Source organism: Chenopodium quinoa, unplaced genomic scaffold (assembly GCF_001683475.1).
Source record: "Chenopodium quinoa cultivar QQ74 unplaced genomic scaffold, ASM168347v1, whole genome shotgun sequence".
NCBI classification, from domain to species: Eukaryota; Viridiplantae; Streptophyta; class Magnoliopsida; order Caryophyllales; family Amaranthaceae; genus Chenopodium; species Chenopodium quinoa.
In genome coordinates, this window is record NW_018743331.1 from 8,610,593 (window position 1) to 8,623,463 (window position 12,871).

The 12,871-nt window shown below is 44.2% G+C and overlaps 1 long non-coding RNA gene across 1 annotated transcript in view; it reads left to right on the forward strand.

Moving 5' to 3' along the window:
* The first annotated feature begins 11,543 nt into the window (after positions 1-11,543).
* LOC110737892 overlaps positions 11,544-12,871 on the forward strand; it is a 30,547-nt gene continuing 29,219 nt past the window's right edge. The window contains exon 1 of the long non-coding RNA XR_002514507.1: positions 11,544-12,156. This is a non-coding gene — a long non-coding RNA (uncharacterized LOC110737892). The remainder of the gene's footprint in view (positions 12,157-12,871) is intronic.

Here is a 12,871-nt window from a genome sequence, read left to right on the forward strand (position 1 = left end):
AAAGACGGCAAGGGAGTGTTATCTCTCAGACGACAAGCCTACTGTGGCCGCATCCGGGCAAGGCGAGGAGCCCATCGACCTTGATGACTTCAAGGAATCCGTGCCTCCTCCGAAAGCAGCCGGCAAAAAAGAGGAAGGCGGACCACTTGGTGGCCGTTAAAAAAGAGAAGCAATAGTAATCACTGATCGGGGAGCGGTAAGATGATCTCCGTCCCCAACCAGCTGGAGAAAATATTGACATTGTTCTAGATGACAGCCGTCCGGAACAAACCATTAAAGTGGGGACAATTGCTTTTGCCAAGTTGGGTGCTGATTTGCACCAACTGCTGAAGGAATTCAAAGACATTTTTGCCTTTGAAGTGGAAGAGATGTCAGACGTCAGCCCGGATATTGCTGTCCAAAAACTCGTCGTGGATCCAAAAAAGAAGCCGGTTAGGAAAAAGTAAAGGAACCACGGCGAGGAAAGATCTCAGGTGGTAGCGCCAAACTCAAGAAGCTGTTGGATGTCGGGTTCATTCGGTAATGATACTACCCGGATTGGGTAGCATACGTTGTCCTTGTCAAAAAGCCGAATGGTACTTGGCGGATGTGTGTTGATTACACAGATTTGAACAAGGCATGTCCAAAGGGTAGCTATCCACTTCCAACGATCGACAGTCTGGTCGATTCTACAGCCGGTCATGCCTTGATAAGCTTCAAGGATGCCTATTCAGGCTTCCATCAGATACCCTTGTGGAAAAAAGATCAAGAGAAGACGACATTCGTCACAGATCAAGGGTTATTCTGTTATACAGTGATGCCGTTTGAGCTGAAGAATGCGCCTGCTACCTTCCAGCGGATGATTAATACGGTCTTCATTAATCAAATTGGGAGGAATGTAGAGGCGTACATTGATGATATGATAGTCAAATCTAAGCTCCAGACGGATCACCCTGCTGACCTCTAAGAAACCTTTACCACCCTCAGGCGGCATAAGGTCATGCTTAATCCAAAAAAGTGTGTCTTTGGTGTGAGTCTGGGAAGTTTTTCGGATTTTTGATTGATCAAAGGGGGATAGAGGCCAACCCTGAAAGGTACAGGCGGTAATTGACATGAAGTCACCTCGTACTGTCATGGAAGTCCAAAAACTTACTGGTCGTCTGGCGGCATTGGGGAGATTCCTCAGCCGGTTAGGTGACAAGTGTCTCTACTTCTTCCAGGCAATCAAGAAGAAGACTAGATTCAAATGGGGGGAAAATGCTGAGGCGGCATTCTAGAAATTGAAAGAGTACCTTCACTCATTGCCACGGCTGGTGAGCCCTCTAGCAGGAGAGGTTCTCTATATGTATTTGGCCGTCTCAGATCATTCCCTCAGTGCCGTTCTCCTAGCTGATAGAGACGACATATAGCTCCCAGTCTATTTCATTAGCCATGTTCTTCGAAATGCTGAGCTGCGGTACCCCTTGGTTGAAAATTTTGGTCTCGTCTTGTTCATGGCAGTCAAGAAGTTGAAACCATACTTTTTGGCACATCCGTTGGTGGTCTACACAGACCAACCCCTCAAGCGGCCAATGACAACCTTGGAGTCATCCGGCAGAATGCTCAAGTGGGCTATTGAAATGCAAAGTCTGGAAATCACCTTTGAACCAAGAAAGGCAGTGAAGGGTCAGGCGTTCGCCGACTTCATTGTGGAAATGACAAGGCCGGCTCAGCCGGACAATGTTGATCAGGCCTGGAACGTTTATGTAGACGGGAGCTCTACTATGAATGACTGTGGTGCTAGCGTAATTTGCAAGTCTCCGGAAGGGGACCAATATGAATATGCACTACGGTTCAAGTTCCAAGCCTCGAATAATGAAGCAGAGTATGAGGCCCTGCTAGCCGGTATCCGCATGTGTAAGGCGGCAGGGGCAAGGAAAGTTGACGCCTGCTCAGATTCTCAGTTGATCGTTAGCCAATACCATGGTGACTACGAGACGACCCATCCAGCTATGATCAAATATCTGCAGGCGGTCAAAGACGAGGCCAGGAAAATAAACGAATTTCATCTAATTTAGGTGCCCAGGTCTGAAAATAATCAGGCGGATGCACTGTCTAAGTTGGCATCATCCGCCTCTTGTGATGCGCCTAGGTCAGTCTTTTGGGAAGTCATGGAAAAAAGAAGCATTGAACATGATCCCATTGGATTTCTTGACCGAAACTCTACCTGGATGGATGCCATCCGAGCTTATTTGGCAGACGACACTTTGCCGGACGCCCCTTCAGAAGCGGATGCGTTGAAAAAGGTTACAACCAGCCACTACTGAAGTGTGTTACCCCTGAAAGGGGGAAAGAGGTTCTAGAGGATCTACACTCGGGATTTTGTGCATCACATATAGGCGGCAGAACTCTAGCAAAGAGGGCCAGGCGGCAAGACTGCTTTTGGCCCACTCTTGAGGCAGACGCCATGGAAATGGTGAAGAAGTACGATAAGTGTCAAAGATTTGGCCGGCTCATACACCGTCCGGCTACTGATTTGACGACTATCTACAGCCCGGTTCCATTTGCAAAATGGGGCATGGACATCCTGGGTCCATATACGCCTGCTATAGGCAGACGGAGGTACATCCTAGTTGCTGTAGATTACTTCACCAAATGAGTAGAGGCAGAGGTGGTTAAGGGCATTAAGACAGAGGATGTCATCTCCTTCATAGGGAGGAACATCATCACCCGGTTTGGGGCACCTATGTCTATGGTCTTCAACAATGGCCCTCAGATTGAAACGCCTACCCTCAAGAGCTGGTTGGGAGATCAAGGGATCTCACATTGTTTTGCATCAGTCGGTCGTCCCCAAGCAAATAGCCAAGTTGAAGCCTTCAACAAGCTCATCTCAGACGGCATTAAGAAGAAAATTGAAAGGGCTGCCGGTCTATGGGCAGATGAGTTGCCTCATGTCTTATGTGCCATCAAAACAACTCAAAAGAGGCAGCCGGTGAAACTCTGTTTCTCATGACATACGGCACTGAAGTCGTCATGCCCATTGAACTTTATGAGCCAACACTTCAAATCATACTCTATGATGAAGAGGCAAATTAGGAGGCCATGCGTCTAGCATTGGATTCACTCCCGGAGCGCAGGGGCAATGCCGTCTTGCATCATCAGATATACCGTCTGAGAATGACGAGGGGCTACAACAAAAGAGTACACAAACGGACCCTAATAGTGGGGGACTTTGTGTTATGAAAAATGGAAGCAACCGGTAGGGCCAATGAGCAAGGAAAGTTAACCCCTAATTGGGAGGGCCCCTACCAGATTTTTGAAGAAGTTAGAGGCGACACCTACCGCTTGGAAACTCTAGACGGCAGGCAGCTAGCCAGAACCTGGAACGTAGATAACTTGAAAAAGTACTACTTCTAAGGCCTTGTAAATCTTTGTAAATAGAGTATATTAATGAAAAGAATGCTTTATTTTCATTGTCTTTTGTGCAAAGTCCCATCTGTGCAATGCACAACCGGGCAACCGTCTGCTCTAAACTGAGTAGATGTAGGATAAGTACCAAACTTAGCTATTAATAAGGCCAATGGCCGGATATATCTTAAGATGCCTGCTCCAACATGAGCAGGCAACCGGCGACGCCCATCTGGGTGAATTCATCAAAGAGAGCATCTCCCATTTGGGTGGTACATTGTTATATAAATCATAACTCAAGCAGCTTTAACCGACAATCTAGGTTAAAGATAACTCACGGCTGAAAGGAATGGTGTCCTTTCAACAAGTGTATTATTTTGATAGAGGGTTCAGAATTATTACAGAACTAATTCTTCAGTAAGGTCAAGTGATCGGAATGCCTAGGTGGAGGCTGCTTCCGATCAGTAATATTAAGGTACAATTAATATTACAGCTTAATCTTAACTAAACCCTTCGGGTAGAACCTAATCGAACAACCGATCCGAGACGACGAATTAATCCGAAGGATTTAATGAGTCGACAGAGTTTTACGAATACAGACGTCGGATATCGAGCCTAGGGCATCGAGACCGAGCGTCGCAAAATCACAAGCGACAAGTACGAGCATAGCCATAGCTAGGCTAGGCTGGCTCATCCCAAGCCCAGGCGCACCATGGTTTGCTAGGCGTAACATCATGCCTAGGCGCCATCGCAGCCCTAGCATGATGCTTAGGCGCCATCGCAACACTAGCACCACGCACAGCACCATCGTAGTGCTAGGCACATGTGTGTGTGTGTGCGTGTGCACCGTTTCCCAACAGCCTCGCAATGCAGCACCGAGCATTCACATAGCTGTGTGCTTGCGTGCGTGCCTTCGCATAGCAGCACCAAGCACAGCAAGCTAGCAAGCCGCACTTACCTCGCTCAGTGTGTGTGCATGTGCACCATCAGCCAGCACCAAGCCCAGCATGCGTGGCTCGCTAGCAGCACGCATGCTAGGCCTTGCGTGCGTGAGGGGCTAGCAGGCTTGGCTATGCGTAGAGCCTGTGCGAGGGATGCGAGTGTGTGCGAGGCAATGCATGGGAGTGCTGGGCCAGCTCCAGCATGCTAGCACAACCTAGCACTAGCACGCACCACCACCAACCATCGCCCAACACCAGCACGCACTACCTGGCTTGGGATGCAAGGCTGCTGGCTGGTGCTAGCTGGCAGCGCTAGCTGACACACTAGCTGGCAGCCAGCACAACCCTCCTTGAGGCGATTTGTGTGTGGGTGTGGGGACCAAGCAAAGCCTTGGGGAGCAAGGCCATGGTCCCCCCCACCTAACCTTGGGCATCACTCATAAGCATATAATTATGCCACTTGTCGCGTTGTGATTGATCTTAATTATTTATTTAATTTGGAATTAAATAAATTTTTGATTTTTACCAACTCTCCCACATTGTTGGGAGATTGGAAATCAAGGGTGCATTTCCCTATAAATACCAAAGGCTTGGGTATTTGGGAGGACACAACCTTGAGTGGAATTAAAAGGCAACTCTTGATTTGAGTAAACCTTTATTCGTAAAACTCATAGTTTTATTTGTCCGGGTCTCGATTAACCTTCGAGACTTAGGACGCTTGGGTCGAGTTCGAGGGTACGATCCCGTTGGAGACCTCGTATTTTTGGGGTTCAAGTAAGAGCTCATTGTTGAGCGAAGCACGCGTCAAAGGTATAATCTTTTATCCTTTCTTGTGTTTAATTATGTTTTGCTTGATAATTGCATTTATTATGGGGGCGGGTCTTGGGGGGTTTCTTTCCGCGTAGTGTGGGTCACTACAAAACCCAACAACGGCTTCTTGAATGATTAATTGAAACCAAGATACAACTGGTCGTTGCTCCAAAGCAACACAGACGGTAACTAAAATCTTGGTTGAAGGTAACCGGTCTTTGCACAAAAGCACTACACCCGGTTACAAACTCAAATTAAGCAAGGTCAAAACCTTAGCATTTAATCCATAACTTGGTTATGATACATCTGTCTGGCCAATGGCCGCCTGCATACCAGCAAACAGCAATGACGGATACCCCAAAGGGTAATCTGCAGCCGGTTAAAACAATAATCTAGGTTGGCCTTAGCCAGCACCGTCTGCTTAACCAACTTAGAATAATTCTACTTTAAATGCGGTCAAGGACCGCCTATCTATTTGTCCGAATGCTTGTATGGACGACTGTCTGCTTAGAGTTGGATAATATTAAGCAAACCACCATCCAGGGGAAGGCAGAGCCAATGCATCCGGCATACCTCACGTACCGAATCAAATTGCAAAAAGAAAAAGATTTGTACGGGCAAAAATTGCAAAAATTGAAGCAAATAATATCAAAGGAAAAACCGACTCAGTTGGAAAAATATATTAATAAAAGATCGTCAGCCGGACTTATGTCCGGGGAAAGGAGATACAAGCAAACTACACGGCTCGCAGGCCAGAAGTAGAAAGAAAGAAAGAAACAAATCAAGCTACTTCTGCTGCTGTTGCTGATGCTGCGACGACTGGCCCTGGCCGGAAGGAGGAGCATCTTGAGTTTGCTGGGCCTGAGCTTCGTTAGCCTCACCCGCATTTGATCTTCCGTCTACTCCTCTTTCTCCTCGGCAATGCCGGCCCATTCTTCAAAAGGAGCCGACTTCTGTACCGCTGGTCAAAGAAAGCCCAGTCGGAGTCCAGAGATCATAGACCAGGCCATCTTCATGCACTCTTCACAGTCGCGCTCATTCTCGGAAATTAGCCGGTTTTGTTCAGCCTCCAGCTTCCCCTTGTGGTCCGCCTGGGTCTGGGCCAACTCATTCTTCATCCGGTTGACCTCTGCCCGCAGCTAAGTGTTCTCCTTGCCAGCCTCCCCCAAGGCTTTGACATCAACTTAGAGGTTTTTGATTTGAAGTTCAAAGTCGGCTGCCTTCTTGTTGGCCGTATTAGCAGCAACCGTGAGCTACTTGATTAGCTCCTCCTGTTTCATCTCCCGACTTTTAGTTTGGATTTCATATATTAGGGTGTTATATTGGGTAACATCAATAAGTTCGGCTGCCCTTCTATTGGCATCCCTTACCTCTTGCTTTTTCCGCAAGGGGACCTTCATGCCGTCCACCCTCAATATCACCTGTAAAGTCAGCCAGAAAGGGGTTAGTTTTCAATTACGCCACAACCGACAAAAGAATAAAGTGGCACTAAAGCACCCCAACCGATGAATTACCTCAGCGAGTAGTGAGTTAACGTGTTCTATGTTCACATGGTTTATACCCGGCACCGCCTCCTTCTCGGACCGGGTAAGGGTCCTCAGCATTATCTTGGCGTAATTTTGGAGATCCGGCCAACGAGAAGAGACATCTGTATCAATAGATTTATAGGTTAAGTACTGAGCATAGGCGGCACCTACATTCTGCCGGCTGCCTGAATAATCCCCTGATTCAGTAGCTTGGGACTTGACTCGCATAGGCCCAAGCGGCCAGGGGGGATCAAAGGTGAGAGCCGTACCTTGATTTTCTGACTGAGGGGTCACTCCACCCCCGGCCGCATTGGAGCCAGATGCTACAACAAGCACCCGACTTGAGGGAATTTCAGGCTCCCTCGTTCTAACCGTAGCCGACCCCGAGCTTAGGCAAAGATCTTTCAGGCTTTTTCCTGCTGAGGTAGGCCTCTCAAGCGCAGGCAACCATCCGGTAGAGGCAAGGGCAGCCGAAACCCTTCTTGTTTTGGAAGCAGGCTGGGAGGGCTCCTCTCCCGGTCTCTTTAGCATCTGTCTAAGAGAACAAGGAACATTCTTGCTCCCCATCTGAGAATGAAAATAACACAACCAATTAATATAAAAAATAAGCGTCAAACAATACAAACGGTAAAAGAGCTCAGCCGGCGCTTACCCCATCATCTTTGGCCGCCAGTTGGGCCCTCTTTTTCTCCCATTGATCCTTCCGGATCTCTGCAGCAGACTTAGCCAATGTCTTTTTAGGTGGCACCATCTCTAATCCTTTCTCTGCAAGGAAGAAAAATCAAAAAGTTAAAATCCATTCAAGCATGATATAGACGGCATAAAGTGCCGGTTAACAATCAACATACGTCTGCTAAACATTGTGCTTAGGCCACAAGCGGAAAGGAACGCCTCGTCCTTTAGCTAGTCCGGATGAGGGACCCAGTTTTTAGGGACAATGACTTATGTCCCATCATCCAAGGCAAGGAGGTCTTTTGAAGAGACCCTTCTCCATTATTTGATCCCAAGCCTCCTCAGTACTTGAAGAAGGGTGCATTTCTTTCCAAGGAGAGCCGGGTGTGTGTTGTAGCGATGCAGCCGGTGTTTTAGTTGCAGCAAGGGGGAAGAGACCATGTAAAATTTGCTCTTCCAGCTGCTCCACTTTGACGGCTTGTCAAACGTCATCATGAATTCTGGATGCCTGGTCAATGTATACCACGCATTCCAGCCACCTGGGGCACGGCTGAGGTAGTGCATATGTGCATACGCCTCCCAGATAGGCGTTATTTCCTGCATCTTGCAGGCGACGATATATCCTAGTATATTCACCCAAGAGTTGGGTGTTAGCTGCCAGACACCAAGGTCGTAACCCCTTAGAATGGCCTTTATTGTATTATGGAGGGGGAACCGGAGGCCGACTTTGAACGCCGTCTCATAGCAGCCAAAATAATCATTAGCATGGTCAAGGTCGTCATCCCAGACGACGGTTGCCTCGACAGGCGGCACAACAATCTCCCATCCGGCCCCAACCGGGCGCTTTTCCAAAAATGCGGGAAGGGTGGCATTTAAAGTGACCACATCCCGGGCAGTCATATGCGCCTGTGTTAGATTGTTGATAGAGGGCCATTTATATGCCTCTTCATCCTCTTGAGGGGCATCCGATTCCAAAGTAGACTTAGTAGAGCCTGATTGCTAGACGGTCTCTTCGCCGCCTGTATCCTCGGATTCGTCCAAGATATCATCCCCGAGCTTGCTAGGTACGCCCGGCTGGTCATAAGGTACATAGTTCGCTGGAACTTCGCCTGAGCCGTCTGACTGATATTCAAGGTCTATAGCCGTCCGTCTCGTCCGAGCCATTCTGTCCTACACATGAACAGAGACAATCAGATTCGCAGAAGAGTAAGGGTGGTCCAATCACCCCCAGACGGCATCCCCAATCCTAGACTCAGCTGTAGCCTGTCATGCCGTACCGTGTGTGTGTTGGGTGAATACATTATTCTTTACAAGCTATACAACTGGAAAAAGCACAAAAAAGTTGCAAGGGGTAGCGACGGTAACTTGAAGTTGTAAAAAATCTGAAGACGGTTGACTCCTTGAAGTCAGCAGCCGGAAATCCTCTTTGTTGCTTGATGATACCCTAGACGGTATCCCGGATGTACCCCCTTGAAGAGCAACTGAATTTCACTAAAGACCCAGACGTTTTTCTGGAAATTTTCTTGAAGATACCCCAGATGGTTGTGATCGGCTGTGAGTGTATTGGGAGCTAAGGAAAGGTCAAAGGGTCCTCAGGCGGTTTGAAGAAAATTTGCTTGAAAATGTCCTAGACGGTTGTGACCGGCTGTGAGTATAGTAAGAGCAAAGGGAAGGAATTTGAGTATGGTCAGGCGGTATCTATGAGCTTTGAGCAAAGAGCACTCAGACGGAAGCCGAATGAGTGAAAGAAGGGAAGTTTTTGCAAATAAGAGAAGCCGGTTTAAGAGCTTTTCTCCCAGAAAGTTTTTCGAAAATTTGCAAAGTGTTGAAAATGAGGGGGAGGGTTTTTACTTATAGAAGAACCTAGAAGGCGAACCATCACCTCCCCATTTCAAATTCAAATTCAAAAAAAAAAAGAGAGAGAAGGAGACGAAGCGTCACCTTCTCAGAGCGTGACACCTGTCACAAGTGCCACGTGGCAAGCCACGTCACACCTATGAGGAGCAAATGTTTAGGGTAAAAATATCATGTCCACTTGGCCCTATAGCATGCTGACACGTGTCAGAGAGGTCCTAGGGGATCTAATCCCCTACTGACACGTGGCACTTTAACCCTAAAAGGAGAACTGATCCCCTTCCTCTATAAATAGAGGAAAATCCTCATTTATTACACATTCATAAATATACACACAAAACCCGAGCAATATTAATTGTAGAATTCTCTCGGAATCCGAGAGAAAAACCTTTACATTCCGCACTTTTATACATCCGGAAACGTTCTAACTTGATCGTCGGAGGCAGAACTCCACCCAGCCGGAGTTTCCCTGGTTTTGCAGGTACAGACGGTCGACGCGCATTCTTGGAATTGTAACTCTCCTGAGGGACTCCAAAAACCCCAAAACACCCTTGTTACCTCACTTTTATTCTTTTTCCTTTATAGTCACATGGAAATTTTTATTATATTATTCATTTTTTAACCTTTGTGATCAACTCAAATGGTGTAGTTAAAAAAAAAAAAAAAGAGAAAGTATAAATTAGTGTAAAATACGGACACATCACATGCTAGACATGCATGATACCTAAATAAAACATGTTATGTGGAGGCGTGTTTTGTGTGTGAATATACCCAAAATTGTTGATACCGTTAAAATGAGTATTTTATATAAACAAGATTTGACCATTTATTTGTTTGATATAAAGGGTATTCCATATATGCTATATAACTAAGAGGATTGTTGGTTGTTATATTAAAAACTACATGTCTAATACACGCATATATTTTGTAACTTTATACATAAATTCATATATTGGCCCTAAAGTTGAAATTAGATTGACTTGGATATTAAACAAAATAATAAATAAATAAATCATGTGGCGTTAGCATGACACTAACAAGATAATATAGCATGAGAGTTATGTTGTAGATACTAAGATTTAATTGAATAGGTAATAAAATAAAAAAATAGCATAAAACTTTATTTAAGTTTAATTCATATATTTCCCGGAAGAAATTAGTACAATTTATCACGCATAGAAAAAAACAACATTATCATTCTTAACATTTGTTTGGATTAGTTTTGATCCTTTTTGGCAAGCTCTGCATTAACCTCCTCCAACTTCACGTTACTGAAGGCAAAAATACCTTGCAACTCTTCCAACGACAAATCTTCCTTTTTTGTTGTTCCCTTCATGAGTGAAGTGAACAAGTTTTTCATCTTGAGTCGATGATTTTTCTCTTTCAACTTGAGGAGTTTTTTTAGAAGCATTTTAATTTGTATTTTCTTAAACAGATTCTCTAATTTCATAGCCTTCTCACTTTATTCTTTGTCATCGTTGGGATTAAATATGACTAGAGTTTTTGCCTTGAATTCAGTTGACAAAACATCTATCTCTTTCACAAGATTGCTCATAAGCTTTTCAATGTTAGTGTTTGCTTCATACATGGTTTATATGAATTAGAGCGTTTGTAAGATAAATGGAACGTGAGATTTACTTAAACATATTTGCCTATATATAGAGGTTCATTTGATGTTATGAAGTTATTTGGTTTTTTTTTTCTTAAAAAAAAAAAAAACAATATTATCATGACATTTTTAATGTAATAAATATAAAAAAATAACCATTGAAAAATTTCCTCAAATTGCTTAACAATGCTGTTAGGAAAATCTCCTTACGGATTTCTTACCAAGTTTCAATCATCCAATTAATAAATGATGTGTAGACTACATACCTTTTTATATAAGTTGATGTAAAGGAATTATTTATACTGATTAAAACTTATTTAACCTGTAATATATATACCATGGAAAGAAAAAAAATAGTCAGTCTCGGACAAGGCGAAACGAAACAACGATTTGATCTATGAAGGTTACACCTCATTCATAATCCATGTGATTACTAACTCTATAATGGTCCTGAACCATAACTAGATATGGGATGATGGTACAAATTGAGTCATGAACCCAATGACGCCCGTATTGGCCTCTATTCGATTCTTATAGTGACAGGTATTAATTGCAACCCAAGAGACATACAAACAAGATTCAATTCGCTCCAAACTAATTAATCTAAGTTGGTTGAATATTTGATGCACACATAAGTATAATTATTGTGATCACTTGAATTAAACAACAAGATTACTAGGAACCTAAATTGGGTGTCCAAATTATCTTATTAGGCATGATTTTCAATTACATATTCCCCATTAAGCATGCAATATAGGTGATTAAAGCAAATAGAATAAAATAAAGGATTTTTTGTGACAAACTACCTATTACAGTCCATAAATTGCAAGAAACTACCTAAAAACTGTTGTAATTAACTACCTATCAAAGTGTAAAATGTTGTAATTGACTACCTCTCACAGGATTCTCAGCCTTGACTTTTTTTCACCGGGGTTACCACAATCAACCGCCATTACCAATCACCAATTCAAGCCTCTGCTCCATCGCATACACCAAGCATCACCCACAACACAAACCGTAGCCCCAGACATCTCCCTTCTCTTGCCCACAACAAGACAACACCAGCAACTGCTGCCACCACTCACCACCAGCAATCAACTCCAGCTCGCATCACAGCCACAGCTCCCACTCATCCGCCACCCTGCAATAAGCGCACCTCCATTGCAGTAGCCCCATCTCCACCTCTCGCAACTAAATGCCACTACTCACCACCCACACCACAACTCTCAACCCCGACCACCCCAACGGCCACAAAACCACCATTGCCGCCCAACAATAGGCCAAAAATCAAAGCAAAGCAAGAAGTCCGTCCAGTGACGAATTCAACCCTTATGACCCCCAAAATTCTTAATTTTACTTTGTATCTCCAATCTTTGAGGTAAATTCTCCTTTTCTACATTCTAATTTAGGTAGATTTTCTTAATTTTATGTTTCTGTAATGGTTTTCGATTGAAACCCTTTTTCGATTAATAATTTTTATCCCAAAAATTGATAAATTAAAGTCCAAACTTACCAAATCAGGTTATTAGATGCTAAATTTTTAATGCCCTGTGCAATTCGCCATTAATATTCATCATAGCTTCTGCAATTTTTGTCAAATTAGTGTGGTTGAGGAAGTGGTAATGAGAAGAGAGGGAGATGAACAGTGGTTTTGTCGAAGGAGTTCTGGTGGGGAAATTTGGGGAAAAAATGGGGGAACTGAGTCATTAAAGGTCACGTGACACCCACGTGACATGGTTAACGCCGAAAAAAAAAGTCAAATTTGCGATTCTGGTGGAAGGTAGTCAATTACAACATTTTATACTTTAAGGGAATGCTTGGATTGGGGATAATATACTAAGGGGATAATAAAAGTCAACTTTGAAAAAACACAAGTAATGAAAAGTGTTGTTGTAGTAGACAATGTATTTATAAATGAAATAAGATAGTTGTGATATGAGGAAAAGAGATATATGGAGGAATTATTATCCTCATAATGAGGGTAATAGTTACCCATCCTCCTCCTAGTGTAACTATTACCCCCAAAATGAGGGTATTAGTTTCTCTTTCTTCACCTCATACCACACCATCACTACATAATTTTCCTTACAATC